Source organism: Anabrus simplex, chromosome 1, assembly GCF_040414725.1.
Source record: "Anabrus simplex isolate iqAnaSimp1 chromosome 1, ASM4041472v1, whole genome shotgun sequence".
Lineage (NCBI taxonomy): Eukaryota > Metazoa > Arthropoda > Insecta > Orthoptera > Tettigoniidae > Anabrus > Anabrus simplex.
In genome coordinates, this window is record NC_090265.1 from 945,775,981 (window position 1) to 945,790,912 (window position 14,932).

Below are 14,932 nucleotides of genomic sequence, written 5' to 3' on the forward strand. Positions count from 1 at the left end.
AATTCACTCAGGTTAGGAAACTGAACAATAACAAAATGACTCGATATTTAGGTTGTATAATATAACTAGAAAACCCCTTTCAGCGTCCCGTCCCAATGGAGGCGGAACGTCGACTTAAACGACATTTAGAGGATCACAACAATGAATTCGACATTAATATCGGTTATTTTCTATTATTTTTAAATAATGGAAAATGTCATGCCCTACTATTTCCCACCCCCAGCGCAGATGGGTGTTTCATCTCCATAGTATAATTTTTTCCAGATGGTAAGTCATATATGTACCAAGTTTTGTCGAGAGCTATTTTGGAATATACCCTCATACACCCATATATCACGGTTATTTTTACATTCATTTTCACCCCTTCTCAACCTCCATACCAATTCGATGAAGTATGACTTATCCATCCAGAGTGTCACAGTTCAACTCAGCGAACTCGTAAACATTAATATCAGTCGTTTTCGTTTATTTGTATATTTCACAACCTCCACAAGGGGTGTTACTGGTGTTTTACCCAATAGTATTTTTTCAGATAGTAAGTCATATGTGTACCAATCTTGTATGAGGGCTACGTTGGAAGAAACACACACACACACACACACACACACACACACACACACACACACACACATACACACACACACACACACACACAAAGACGTCCGGTGTATCAATATTCGTCTCACTATTCCACACTACTTTCGATTATTTTTACATCTCAGCCCCTCCCACCCCACCCCTAGGCGTGCTAGGTTTACCATACCTCCTCACAGTTTGTCTCATGATAATGAGTCATAAGTGTACCAAGTTTGGCTGAAATCTCTCCCGTAGTCCAGAAAAGTATGGATTCAACACTAATATCGGTCGATTCTAGTCATAATTATATTTCGCCCCCTTCCCTAGGGCGTCTAGGAGTCTTTTGCCCCCGCAGTATTTTTTACAGATAGTAGATAATATTTGTACCAAGTTTAGTTGACACCTATGCTGGAACATACATACAAACACCCAAAATCTCGGTCATTTGCACATCTTCTTTTCTTCACCCCTTCTCACAACCCTGCTGATTGGGGCTCAACTTGGACTTAAACGATATCCGGAGTGTCACTATTCATTTCAGCGATCCCGAAAAGTATGGATTCAACACTATTTTCGATTAATTTTATGACTCAGTCCCCCCTCCCCCCTCCTCCAAAGGGTGCTGAACTCACTTCAATGGGGAACACTACGAAATGTTTATCTCTTAATGCTGAACATGGACTTTTAAAAAATCCGGAGTGTCACTATACATAACAGTGACCCCGAAAACTATGAATTCAACCCTATTTTCGATTATTTTTGTAACTCATCCCCCAAGCCCCCCTTTAAGGGTGCTTGTGGTGTCCTTCCCTCACGAGGTTTGTTTCCTGATACTACGTCATAAGTGTACCAAGTTTGGTTGAAATCGCTCAAGTGGTTTAGGAGGATATGCAATACATACATATCCACCTATAGACCCATAGATTACACAGACTCGGCTTTGCTCGTTGGGAACCACCAGTTGCTCTTCGTTAGGAGGGGGGTGGTAACTTTTGTCATTCCATTGTTGATATTCTATATTTTTAACAATTTCTTAAATATTTTACATGTCTAATACACAGCTACATTCTTCAAAATGGGCAGACCTAACAATGTTGGTACTATGACATGAAAGTACATCTCGACCACGGCATGTTGGATTGCCATTTCAAAATAATAAGCATAATAATGCACCTCCTATCAAGAAAGGTACTTTGTAAATCTTGCGGCGTGTTTTCATCCTCCTATAAACAGCAAATATTATCCTCATCACGACGCGCAGGTCGCCTACGGAGGTCAAATCAAAAGACCTGCACCTAGCGAGCCGAACATGTCCTCGGGCACTCCCGGCACTAAAAGCCTTACGCCATTTCATTTACCGGACTATGCTGATATAGCGTAAGCTGCTCTCGCCTAGCGACAATCTGTCCATCAAGTCGATCCAATCTTGGTGCGGCTTTGCAATTTAATAAAATTATATACAATTACTCATAATAATAAAAGTACCTTACCGATTTCGTTCAAACCACTTTATAATTCCTTTCAGATGTAATAAGAACAAATTGTGAAAATGTCAGCGAAATCGGTCCAGTAGTTTTTGAGTCTATTAACTTCAAATATACCAACATCCAATTATATATAGATTTCGTGTGGCTATTTCTAGCTGAATGCAGCCCTTGTAAGGCAGACCCACCGATAAGGTATTGTGGTGGAGGATAGTGTTATGTGTGGTGTGTGAGTTGCAGGGATGTTTGGGACAGCACAAACCACCAGCCCCCGGGCCATTGGAATTAACCAATGAAGGTTTAAATCTCCGACCCAGCCGGGAATCGAACCCAGGACCCTCTGAACCGAAGGCCAGTACGCTGACCATTCAGCCAACGAGTCGGACGACATTTAGGTGGTGACATCTTCTGATTTTTTTTTTTTTTTTGCTAGTTGTTTTACGTCGCACCGACACAGATAGGTCTTACGGCAACGATGGGACAGGAAAGGGCTAGGAGTGGGAAGGAAGCGGCCGTGACCTTAATTAAGGCACAGCCCCAGCATTTGCCTGGTGTGAAAATGGGAAACCACAGAAAACCATTTTCAGGGCTGCCGACAGTGGGGTTCGAACCTACTATATCCCGAATACTGGAAACTGGCCGCGCTTAAGCGACTGCAGCTATCGAGGTCGGTCACCTTCTGATTAAAGTTCCAAGTTGTTGTAGTTTCAGTTTCGCTGTTTCAACAATAGAGGAGTTCATTTAGGCGCTAGCTTTGGATGCGCGGCGTTGAGGTGTACCTCCCGATACAATAATAATAATGAAAACAGAGCGAGTTGGCTGTGCGGTTTGTGTCACATAGGTGCAAGCTCGCATTCGGCAGGTAGTAGGGACGGAACCCACAGCCCTGAAGATGCTTTCCCGTGATATCTCCATTTTCACACCATGTAATGGCCGGGGGTGTACCTTACTTAAGGCCACGTTCGCTTCCTCCCAGTTCCTCGTCATGTACTACCGCTTTGTCACTAATTACTCTTAAAACAATAATCACCACCACCATTCTCATTGACACCATTGACCGCTCTGTGCCGGTGCGACGTATAATAATAATAATAATAATAATAATAATAATAATAATAATAATAATAATAATAGCTGAGTAGTTTAGCATATGACTGTTCCCAGAACGGACGAGTTCTTGATTCGCAGTCGATTCTGGGTTAGAAGTTTGGCTGAAATATCACGTGAAGTCAGACTGAGCATCCATTCTTGAGTCCCCAGTTAAACTGTAAATCAGTCGGGTGGTTCCAGTGACAATAGAAATACCTGGGATGACCGGGGAAAAAAAGGCCCATGAAAAAGTCGGTCGCTTAATGTAGGATGTATTTAAGAGGAAGACCGCCAAATCGTCGCACAGAAGCAAGAGAAAGCCAGCTTATAGTTTTACGTCATTGTTGATATCGTTATCATACTCATGGAACCTGCAGTTTTACACGGAATCCGAGCTCCAGGAATGTGACTTTATTTCATAAATACTCATGCATGGGCCAGAATTCGAATCGCAGCCACCTTGACATGAAATAAAACGCCATGAGGTAGTAATAGGATGGAAGGACTCGAGAAGAATAAGTAAAACAGTTTCAGTAATAACGAGTGGTATATCAAAGTGTATGAATATCATTGTCAACCAATATAGAAACACGTAATGTTATTGTTCAATGCATCCCTCGACCTGGTGCTGCCGTCAGGAAGGGCATCCGGCTATAAGACTAGGCCAAGTGAACATATCGCCGTTGCGCCCGCGAAAACAACTATGTGAAATATTTCAGCTAAAAACTGGAAAGGTTCCGTCGTCAGCAGTTTAAATAGGGTCTATTGTTCAATTTACACCAAAGAATATTATCGTTCAATAACACGTGCTGCGGGTCAATATTTCTCCGACGATATCTTTACATAACTCTTTTTGCAGGCGCAACGGTGATATGCGACAATCTTGAGGGGAGAAATACTGACCCGATGTACATGTATCACCTAAAACGAAAATTCGTTGATATATTTCATGCAATATTGAACCTTAGATGACAAAACCTTTCAGGTCAGAGTCCTAAGCTGAAATATTATCTCACAGCGATTTTTCTAGGCGCAACGACGATGGGCTATAAGCACCAGAAAGTTGCTAGTTGCTAGTTGCTTTACGTCGCTCCGATACAGATAGGTCTTAAGGCGACGATGGGATAGAAAAGGTCTAGTAGTGGGAAGAAAGCGGCCGTGGCCTTCATTAAGGTACAGCCCCAGCATTCGCCAAGTGGGAAAATAGGAAACCACGGAAAACCATCTTCAGGGCTGCCGACAGTGGGATTCGAACCCTCTATCTCCCGGGTGCATGCTCACAGCTGCGCGCTCCTAATCGCACGGCCAACTTGCCCGGTTGCATCAGAAAGAAAGTACGAATGAAAGAAATAGTAAAGCGAATGAAAACAATAATAGCCATTCATTGCAAATTTGGGTCACACAGCTGAAGCTGCATTTATAAATTTGCTCTAACTTAAAGAGTGTACATTATTTCATTAAAATTATGTAGCCATATTCTTCCATGTAGTTTAGCAATTTTGTATAGCATGGAGGTGATGGTTTATATTTTACTCAAACCGGCTCCATGGCTGAGTAGACTAAGTGCTGACCATCGGGACACCAGATTCGATTCTCGGCCTGATCGAGGAATTTTAATCTTAATCGGTTAATTCCCTTGCTCGGACAGTGGTTGTTTCTGCTCTCCGGAACATTCCTGCAACTCACACGGCACACAAACAGCTCTATCCAATACTATAATAACAAATAGTCTCTCATACAAAGGCTCCGCCAGGCTAGCAATACCCGCAAAAAATTATCATTGTTGAGCCGGGCTGAGTGGCTCAGACGGATGAGGCCCTGGCCTTCTGACCCCAACTTGGCAGGTTCGATCCTTGCTCAGTCCTGTGGTATTTGAAGGTGCTCAAACACGTCTGCCTTGTGTCGGTAGATTTACTGGCACATAAAAGAAATCCTCCGGGACTAAATTCCGCCACCTCGGCTTCTACCAAAACCTTAAAAGTAGTTAGTGGGACGTAAAGCCAGTAACATTATTATTATTATTATTATTATTATTATTATTATTATTATTATTATTATTATTATTATTATTATTATTATTATTATTATTATTATTATTGTACCGGGCGGTACACCTCCACTCCGCTAATTTAAAAGGTGCGCCAGTTGAAACTCCTCTGCTGGAGGAAGTCTGAACTTTATTGATGGTATTAATTTTCTACTTTCACAGAAGATGTCACTACCTGTAAATTTCGGAGTTTTAGAACTGTGTCATTTTTGATGTGGTTTTGTTTTGCTTGAAGTAAGAAGTGTGAACTTTCTCTTCTAGAGGACACCACTGAAAAACTACAATAGTACACCCTAGTGGGAAGAAAAATGACTGTTCTTTGGAGAAAATTTTATTTCAAAAGTTCGTTCTTTGTTAAATTTCTTTCTGTTATTGTTTAAGTTGGCTGCATACCCCTCTCTTTCCCCTTGTTTTGCATTTGACCAATCTCGAATTTCTGTTATTAATTTCTGACCAATCATAGGTATCTTCCCCCAACTTGAATATGTTTCTGTACCCTAGCCAATAAAAAGTTTGTGGGAGGGTGTTTTCTTTCCCCTAACACCTAGAACCTTCCGCGAGAGGATATAAACTGCTGATTTTTGGGTCTCCGGGCCACTTCTGTTCCATCTTTCAGTGTATAAAGTACATAGCAGGAGGCGGGAAGCGCCTCTTTCCTCGGCAGCGGTCAGCAATAAGGTAATGGCCGATTAATAAATTCTTTCTTTGCTAGCTCAGCAGTTTAACTCTCGGGGCGGGTGCGAAGCGTTCCACCATGTAACCTTGTCCTAAAATGTAACTATTCTTTTAATCTATTCTCTTGTAAAGCTACATTCTGGGATAGAGAGTGCTAACACTCTCGAGCTCCCACTCATATTGTTTTGAGGTGAACTTATTTTTCTCAACCTATTCTTCGTTAATGTAAAACAAATTGTTCTCTTCTTAAGTCACCTCTTTAGTATGGGATTAGCCCTTGTATTAACGGCCTAGCGCCAAGTAGGTCTTAATCAAAGTGTATTAGGAGTGCAAGTTCGCCTCCTCTCAAATTGTTATTTTAGAGGTCATTTAATTAACATTCTTTTCGTTTAATAGACCTCAGTAGATTGGGTATTTTACCCCTGTGTTTATGTCCGTTGAGGACAGCTTGAAGGTGGAGTTTGGTGTGGCCTGAGAGAGGCTTAAATTTGAGAGCGAGTGGCTCTTTTGAGTGTGGTATGCCTCGAGGAGGCTTTTCAGTGTAATTTGGAGCAAGGGCTCCTAGGTATGAATGGGGTTTTCTGCCCCTCTGTTAAAACTTGTGTTTGGGGTAAAACTGAGCTGATTGCCCAAGCATTGTGAATTCGGGGCGCGAAGCCCAAATTCTGTAAATATTGTAACTACCTTATTTGACTTGCTATTCTGTACCTGCCATGCTTGTTACTTATTTATTTTGAAAAGAAAATATAACCGTATTAAATTTTAAATTTAGTTTACATGCACTATAATTTCGTAGCTTGAGATCCATTCACACCCGCACCTTCTTTCACCTCTACCTACCGCTAAAACACGGTAACAATTATTATTATTATTATTATTATTATTATTATTATTATTATTATTATTATTATTATTATTATTATTATTATTATTATTATTATTATGCATCGCAGAGCCGCTTCTACCATGTCCAGTGCCTGTTTAGTGCCTACTGATGCACTCCGCGGGAGCTGCGTAGGGTCGAAGATCGATCTCCATGAATCGGGGGCCTTAACAGTCCATTCTTCATTCCAGGTTTGCAGTCCACAGTAACATTCCTTCATCATATTTTGAGAAGAAGCAGGTAGAGTATCTGGATTTCTGTCGGGATGATGCGATTCTATGGATGAGTTTTATTTGCTCATCGGACAAGATTCTTCTGCGCGGCAGACGTGGAGGAAGGATGTGGCTAAGGTCTGGAAACCAGTGCAGTGTGGTTGGTTTGATGACACCGCTGATAATGCGGGTGTTACTTAAATTTACACGGTAATTCATTGCTAAACGTCCAGTCTCTTAAGACACAGTTCGGTACTGCTCAAAATCCAAACCGAAGTAACAGGAATTCTGTGGACGTTAGGCAAATGTTCATTAGTCAAAAAACATAATTTTTCACGAGAGAAAAACATTCAGATATTTCCAATACATCAAGGATTTGCAATGGTATGCTACTTGATAAAAATTTATTGATATAAACTGGCATATTCCTATGATCAAAAATTTAAAAGGTGTGAAAAAATTAAAACGATACACATAATTTCGTTTGACATCGCATATACAATTAATTTTACTATTTATCTCATGGCTCCAGTGAACAATCCAGCATTAGAATATCAGAAACATCAACTAATCAAATATATAAAATAATCCATTTAGTATTAACACTTCCGTACTATTGCACCCACACGCACTTCTTTTATATATGTTACAGTAAACACAGGAGAATATCACACTCAAACATCTTTGTAGGTTCTTTGTGTAATATCACTCTTCAGTTGAATTCAGAATTGACTTTACGTAGCCGTGTTGTTCTCATAAAACCGACAGCCAACATATTTGTAGACTGGGGACTAAAAATTTTAAATGCAAAAATAGAACAGTATAATACCAGGTTGAAAGTTTTGTACTCTGCATAGGTTAAGAGCGCCTACGTATTTCATGTCTTCTTCTGCTTCACTTCGCTGGCTGTGGACCACGTTATTTCACCCGTTTACATCCTTGAGTATTAATTCTTTCCCAGTATTCCCCTATTCGCTTTCTGTGAGCCTCCTTTCTTTCAGCAGCCCACTTTTTGTCTGTTTTGAACTTCGGCTTTTCTCGGAATCGCTCGTATGCTCGAACTTTCTTCTGGAGAAGAACACATTTTTGGATGTTTTCATGTGTGATCTCTATTTCTTGAAGGTCTTTCTCAACTTCTGTGAACCAGGGTCACTTGGTTGTCTTGTTTGTTAAGTACGAAAAGATCCACTTGGTCAATCTATGCGAGCTCATACGTGATATGTGAACATAAAAGTAAATCTACCGTTTCCGAATGGTGCCCGTTATCCTTTCCACATGCAGGCACAGTTCATTGTTATGCCGTTTCCTGTACTCGATATTTTCTCTGATTGGTCCTAGGATCTTTCTCAGGATCGTTCTTTCTTTGGCTTGTTTCTTTTCAGGTAGACCCTTCCTACTCACGGCAAGGCATACGGGGCCTCCGGACGAATGACTGATCAATAATGCCTACGCTGATGAACACTGATCTCTTGTGGATATTTGTAATTAGTTGGCATGCCACTTCTATCGTTTATATTTGGGCACTTTTGCGATCATTACTTATATACTTTTGTGGTTACTCTCTAAATAGACAAACTAAATGCAAATCGAGCTCCAGATTCTCTCATGAAGCTCTCGTTACACTTCTTCAGATGAAAATGAAATGGCGTGTGACTTTTAGTGCCGGAAGTGTCCGAGGACAAGTACGGCTCCCCAATGCAGGCCTTTTGATTGGACACCCGTAGGCGACCCGAGTGTCGTGATAAGAATATGAATTATGATGAAGGACGATACTTACACCCAGCTCCGGTGCCAGCGGAATAAATCAATTATGATTAAAATTCCCTACATTCTGGGAATCGATCCCGGGTCCCCTGTCACAAAAGGCCAGCACGCTAACCATTTAGCCATGGAGATTTATTCAGATAATATTTAGTCATAGCAAAATCCTCTATTCACCAATTCACGAACAAATTAATCAGAATGTTGACCTTAGCAAGTAACGTAAATGGACATGTGTTTTCTTACTCCAAAATGAGTAATTTGTACTGACTGCAAATGTTCTTCTAAAAGACATGTCATAGAAGTAAAAATGGACGTGTGCACATTTACAAGAACGCCACAGAATTACAGTTAGAATTTTTCCTGGTAGGAAGTTAATCTCAATCTAGGATATAAATGCTAAGAAATACATGTTATTAAACCCACACTTTCGTCAACAGCTGATCACTCATAATTGATATCGAGGTTCAGTATGACGAATGAGGTCTCGTCATCTTCTTGAAGTAATCTTGATGGGATTATGTGGATTATGAGAAATATGCATTACAATCCCGATGCATCAACGATCACATTCCGGTGAGTATATAAACTCTGGGAAATAAGATACAAGCATCACAGCTGCAGTATTCGGCAACAATGAATGGTAATACACATCGTGTAGAAATTCACAGGGATAATATACATTTTTATTACAATAGAACTAACGAACCTACATGGCAACAACTAGTTTTTTCGCCAATGTTTGTAGTCCTGCTCTCAGGTATCATACAGCTGCATAGCGAGTAAAGTAAGCGAGTTTGTAGTTTTCCGGGAGTGCTGATACTAAGGCAATTGCTATGGGGCCTCCAGTTTTACGTGCAATACATACCACAGGGACATAATTTCATCTTCTGCATTATAAACTAGCCTTGCCGGCGGACCAACAGTCGTGTAGGTGCAGAGTGAATGATCAGGAAAGGAGGTGCACACAGTCATTTTAATTTCGTGGGAGAAGCACAGAGTTCAGCAGTCTACAAGAAAGATAATAAATAAATTGCATGATTACTTTCATACAGTTTGCTTTACGTCGCACAGCCACAGATACGTTTTGTGCTGACGACGGGATAGGAGTGGGAAGGAAGCGACCGCGGCCTTAATTAAGGTATAGTCCCACCATTTGCCTGGAGTGAAAATGGGAAACCACGGAAAACTATCTTCAGGGCTGCCGACAGTGGAGTTAAAACCCACTGTCTCCCGAATACAAGCTGATAGCTTCGTGACCCAAACCACAAATCTATTTGCTCGGTAAATTGAATGATTCTTGTTCAGTTTCAGAGCGTAATTACTGAAGTGTATAAATATCAAAGGACAATCTGTGTTCTAATAATTTAAGGCAATAATAAAGACCAAACAATCGCTTTACCTCACTTTAGGATTACAACCACAAAACAAGCTTTGGACTTACCACTCCGAAAGAATGGCAGTAATAGGGGGAAATACGGGACAACACAACATTCATCGTGGTTTATTATAGAAGGACTCATGCCACATTTCTTTGCAGTCTTGTGTCTCACCGTCGTCCTGGTGACGCTCGCCTACGCCCGTTCCAGCCCCGTGGGATCATGTCCCGATCCTGACCCTAAGGACCACACTGAACACCTGCCGGACAGCAAAGACTGCACCAAGTTCTGGCGCTGTGACCACGCCAAGCCCAAACAGGAGAGCTGTCCCTCTGGACTACACTTCAACCCTAAACTGCAGGTGTGTGACTGGCCAAACAGAGCAGGATGTCAGGCAGGAGGATCGGGAGGGTCTGGTGCCGGTTCTGGAGGAGATTCCGGAGATGGTAATGGGGACGACTCGTCCTCTTCTTCTGAGAGTAAGGAGTCTCCTGGTACTCAGAAACCACGACCAACCCCTACAACAACCACCAAGAAGCCAACTACGACCACCAAGAGGCCCACCACAACCACAGAGAAGCCCGCGCCACCGAAACCTCCCAAGGAATGTGAATCTTCCTCTTCATCCAGCGAATCTGGAGACTGTGGAGATTCTGCAGATAGCTCTGGAGAATCAGGAGAAGAAGATATCTGTAAGGGAGCCACGGCCCATAGGTGGCATCTTGCACATCCTAGTGACAAGACCAAATTCTACAAGTGTGACCTCAACACCAAGAAGGCCACTTTGTTTCAGTGTCCAGACAAACTCGAGTTCAACCCATCTATACAAGTATGCGACTGGCCTTCAAATTGAGTGGAATGCTTATAAAGAAATAGGTACTACTTGTTTATAATTTCATTACCGTATCTATTATGTAATGTGAAATAACTGTAAGTTCTAAATTCCGGTTATTCAAATTTTATATAATATACTAGATATCCATGTTTCACTTTGTAATAAGTTTCCATTGACGTATTTCACAATAAACTAAACTGCGCTATACTCCCATTTCATCTATTATACTTGATTTCCTTTTGTCAGATTGATAAATTGAGTCAATTATCTTGAAAACGGGATAAGACATGAAATGCAAATTACTCAGGAATGTGAAAAGTCTGTCCCGATTTAAGATATAAGGCGAAATTGGCTAAGGAATGGGCAAAAATACACTAAGAAACGGTACAAATAGACACTTCCATGAATTTCACGTAATTTTTACTTTAAAGAGAAAGACGTCATGTGACAGTCACATTTTCAGAACCATGAATTACATAACCATTCAAAATATTACTTCCCTTCAAGAAAATTGGAAAGACTACAAGTTACAATGAATGTATGCAGGAACATTATCAAGTTTTCTGAAAAATGTTTAATATGCACACATGTATGTTTCAACAGTAGAGTTCTCCCTTCAACCATGTCTCTAGAGAATTCACTATACTCCAGGAGAGTCGTTGTCAGATACGCGGTATTGTTATTTTAGCGACGATATTCAAACATGCAATAATTTGGAATGATTCTTTCAGTTCCTCACATTTCCATGGCTTTAGGGCAAAAGTGATAACGGGATATGAAAGGGGAAGAATTGAGAAAGTTTTAAGGTTAAATCTGCATATTCGATTTTTGTCAAAAACCGAAACATTCAGTCCTAACTCTCCATTATCCGATCACTGTCATATTAGCACATACTGTGTATATTATGTTATTGGTTTTACGTTGCACAAACCACATTTACGGTTTCTGAACACGCTGAGGTGTTAGAATCGTTATCCCACAGGAAATATACCGACATGAAAAAAGACATTAGGGAAGTAACCCAATGCTATCATATTTCGTCGGACATATTGTTGTACATACTTTCTGCAGTAGGCTTACCTAGGTAGACAATCCATTACCTATGGATAGCAATAACTACGTGTTCAAGGTAAAGATTTACCAACAGTTCACTGTGACGTATTATTATAAAAACTTTTCTGACGATTTATTTCCTTAAAATTTGTAAAGCTCCCACCTCTGTAGTGTAGTAGTTAGTGTGATTAGCTGCCACACCCAGACGCACGAGTTCCATTCCCGGCTCAGCCGCAAAATATGAAAAGTGGTGCGAAGACTGAACAGGGTCCACTCAGCCTCCGGAGATCAACTGCCCGTTCGAGACCCTCCTCAGCCATCCTCAAAGTGGTTTTCCGTGATTTCCCAATTCTCCTTCAGGCAAATGCCGGGATGGTGCCTAACTTAAGGCCACGGCCGCTTCCTTCGCTCTTCCTTGTCTATCTCTTCCAATTTTCTCCCATCCCCTCCCAGGGCGCCTGTTCAACGCGGCATGTGTAGCTGCCTAGGCGAGGCACTGGTCCTCCTCCCCAGTTTATTCCCCGACCCAAAGTCTTACGCTCCAGGACAGTGCCTTTGAAACGGTAGATGTGGAATCCCTCGCTCAGTCCGAGAGAAAAACCAACCCTGGAGGGTAAACGGATTAGGAAAGAAAGAAAGAAAGAAAGAAAGAAAGAAAGAAAGAAAGAAAGAAAGAAAACACTAAGGGATTGGAATTTGTTTAATGCTGTGAGTCAATATTATCAAATATCACAGGTAAGATTTCATCCTACTACATTATTTTAAGTTCAGGAAAGGTACAACTGTCGTTGCTCTTAACCATAGATGAAATTGATGTCCATGGTATGGAATACTGAAATACAGTATATCAATATACACGTGCAGCGGGTCAGTATTTCTCCCCTCAATATTGTCGCTTATCACCGTTGCGCCCGCAAAAACAATTATGTAAAGATATTGCCGGAGAAATATTGACCTGCAGCACGTATTATTCAACAAGAATATTCTTTGGTGTAAATCGCAAAAGCTTGTGTGATATAGTGGTTAGCTGCCATCCCCGGGGGCCCGGGTTCGATTCCCGGCTCTACCACGAAATTTTAAAAGTGGTACGAGGGCTGGAACGGGGTCCACTCAGCCTCGGAAGGTCAACTGAGTAGAGATGGGTTCGATTCCCACCTCAGCCATCCTGGAAGTGTTTTTCCGTAGTTTCCCATTTCTCCTCCAGGCAAATGCCTCGATGGTACCTAACGTAAGGCGACGGCCGCTTCCTTCCCTCTTCCTTGTGTATCCCTTCCAATATTCCCGTCGCCCACAAGGCCCCTGTTCAACAAAACAGGTGAGGCCGCCTGAGCGAGGTACTGGTCCTCCTTTCCAGTTTAATCCCCTACCCAATGTCTCGTGTTCCAGGACACTGCCCTTGAGGTGGTATCCTTCGCATAGTCCGAGGGAAATATCAACACTGGAGGGTAAACGGATTAAGAAAGGAAACGTTTTAAGGGACTGGAATGGATACAATGCTGTGAGTCAAATTACACTATTATCAAATATCACTGGTAAGATTTCACCTTACTCTCGTTGCTCTTAACCATAGATGGAATTAGTGTCCATGTTATGGAATACTGTAACACCTACTTAGTTGTGAAGCTCGTATTAGAACGGGACAGGAATAGCTGAAATAATGTCAGATCCAACTTCGATCAATTTGTAGCTACAGTACGAGCATATTTCGTATTATAGCTTCGTTACTCAGGTCAACGTTATGGAATCCCAGTGTCTCCCTCTGTTGTTCTGGTAAGTATTTGTAAAGCAGCTCAAATGACCGTGAAAAAGCCATTGTGAACAAAAGCACTAATTTGTAAATTGATTATTTTGAATAAACGCTGTCTTAGTAGATGTGTTGCTCAAAATGTTCAATTCAGAGGGTGGATGTATCGACAGATGTAAGCTTTTGTTTGTTTTTAGTAAGTGCCTTTACAAAGCACCGGTATAGATAGGACTTATGGTGACGATGAGATAGGAAATTGCTAGGAGTGGGAATGAAGCGACCGTGGCCTTGATTAAGGTACAGCCCCAGCATTTGCCTGGTAAATTCGTGTCCTCATCCCGAGGTAGTGCAGCCCTTTTCAGGCACAATACCACTGGAGGTGAGCTGCATATACCATTCCAACCACATACCAGTCCTCCTGCCATTCTTAAATTTCCGGCAGTACCGGGAATCATACCCGGGCTCCCGAGTACGGCAGCTAATAACACTAACCGTTACGCTACGGAGGCGGACATTTGCCTGGTGAGAAAATGGGAAACGACGGAAAACCATCTTCAGTGGCTTGAACCCACTATCTCCCGAATGCAAGATCACAGTTGTGCGCCCCTAATCTGACGACCAACTTGCTCAGTGAGATGTAAGTTTTATGTGAAGTTTTCTTTTAACTGAGCTTAAGTTGGCCACAGTAATGAATGTGGTGAGAAGTAAAATACTCTGCGGTTGTTTTACACCTATGATAAAAGTTAGTGAAGTTACTGATAGCCTGGTGTAGCCCTTGAAAAGCAGAACAGCCTCCGGGGGTGGGTGGTGTCTGCTATGTATAGTGTGCTGCAGCAGAGTGATGTGTATGGCATATGAGTTGCAGGACCGTTACGGACAGCATAAACCAAAGTCAAGAAAAAACGTAGCGGAAGGTAACAATTCTGTTCGTGTTCCTTCAGATTGCTCATATATAAAAAGATGTACTGATAACCTAAACAGAGCTTATCTCGGCTTCTTGGTTGAATTTTCAGCATACTGGTCTTCGGTTCAAAGGACGCTTGGTTCTATTCCCGGCTGGGCCGTGGATTTTAACTGCGTATTGTTAACTTCTCTGGTTCGGGGATTGGGTGTTCGTCTCAGTAGCCTACACTTCTCTTCATCTATATACAACACTACATACCATACCACCATCCACCACAGAAATACGCAATA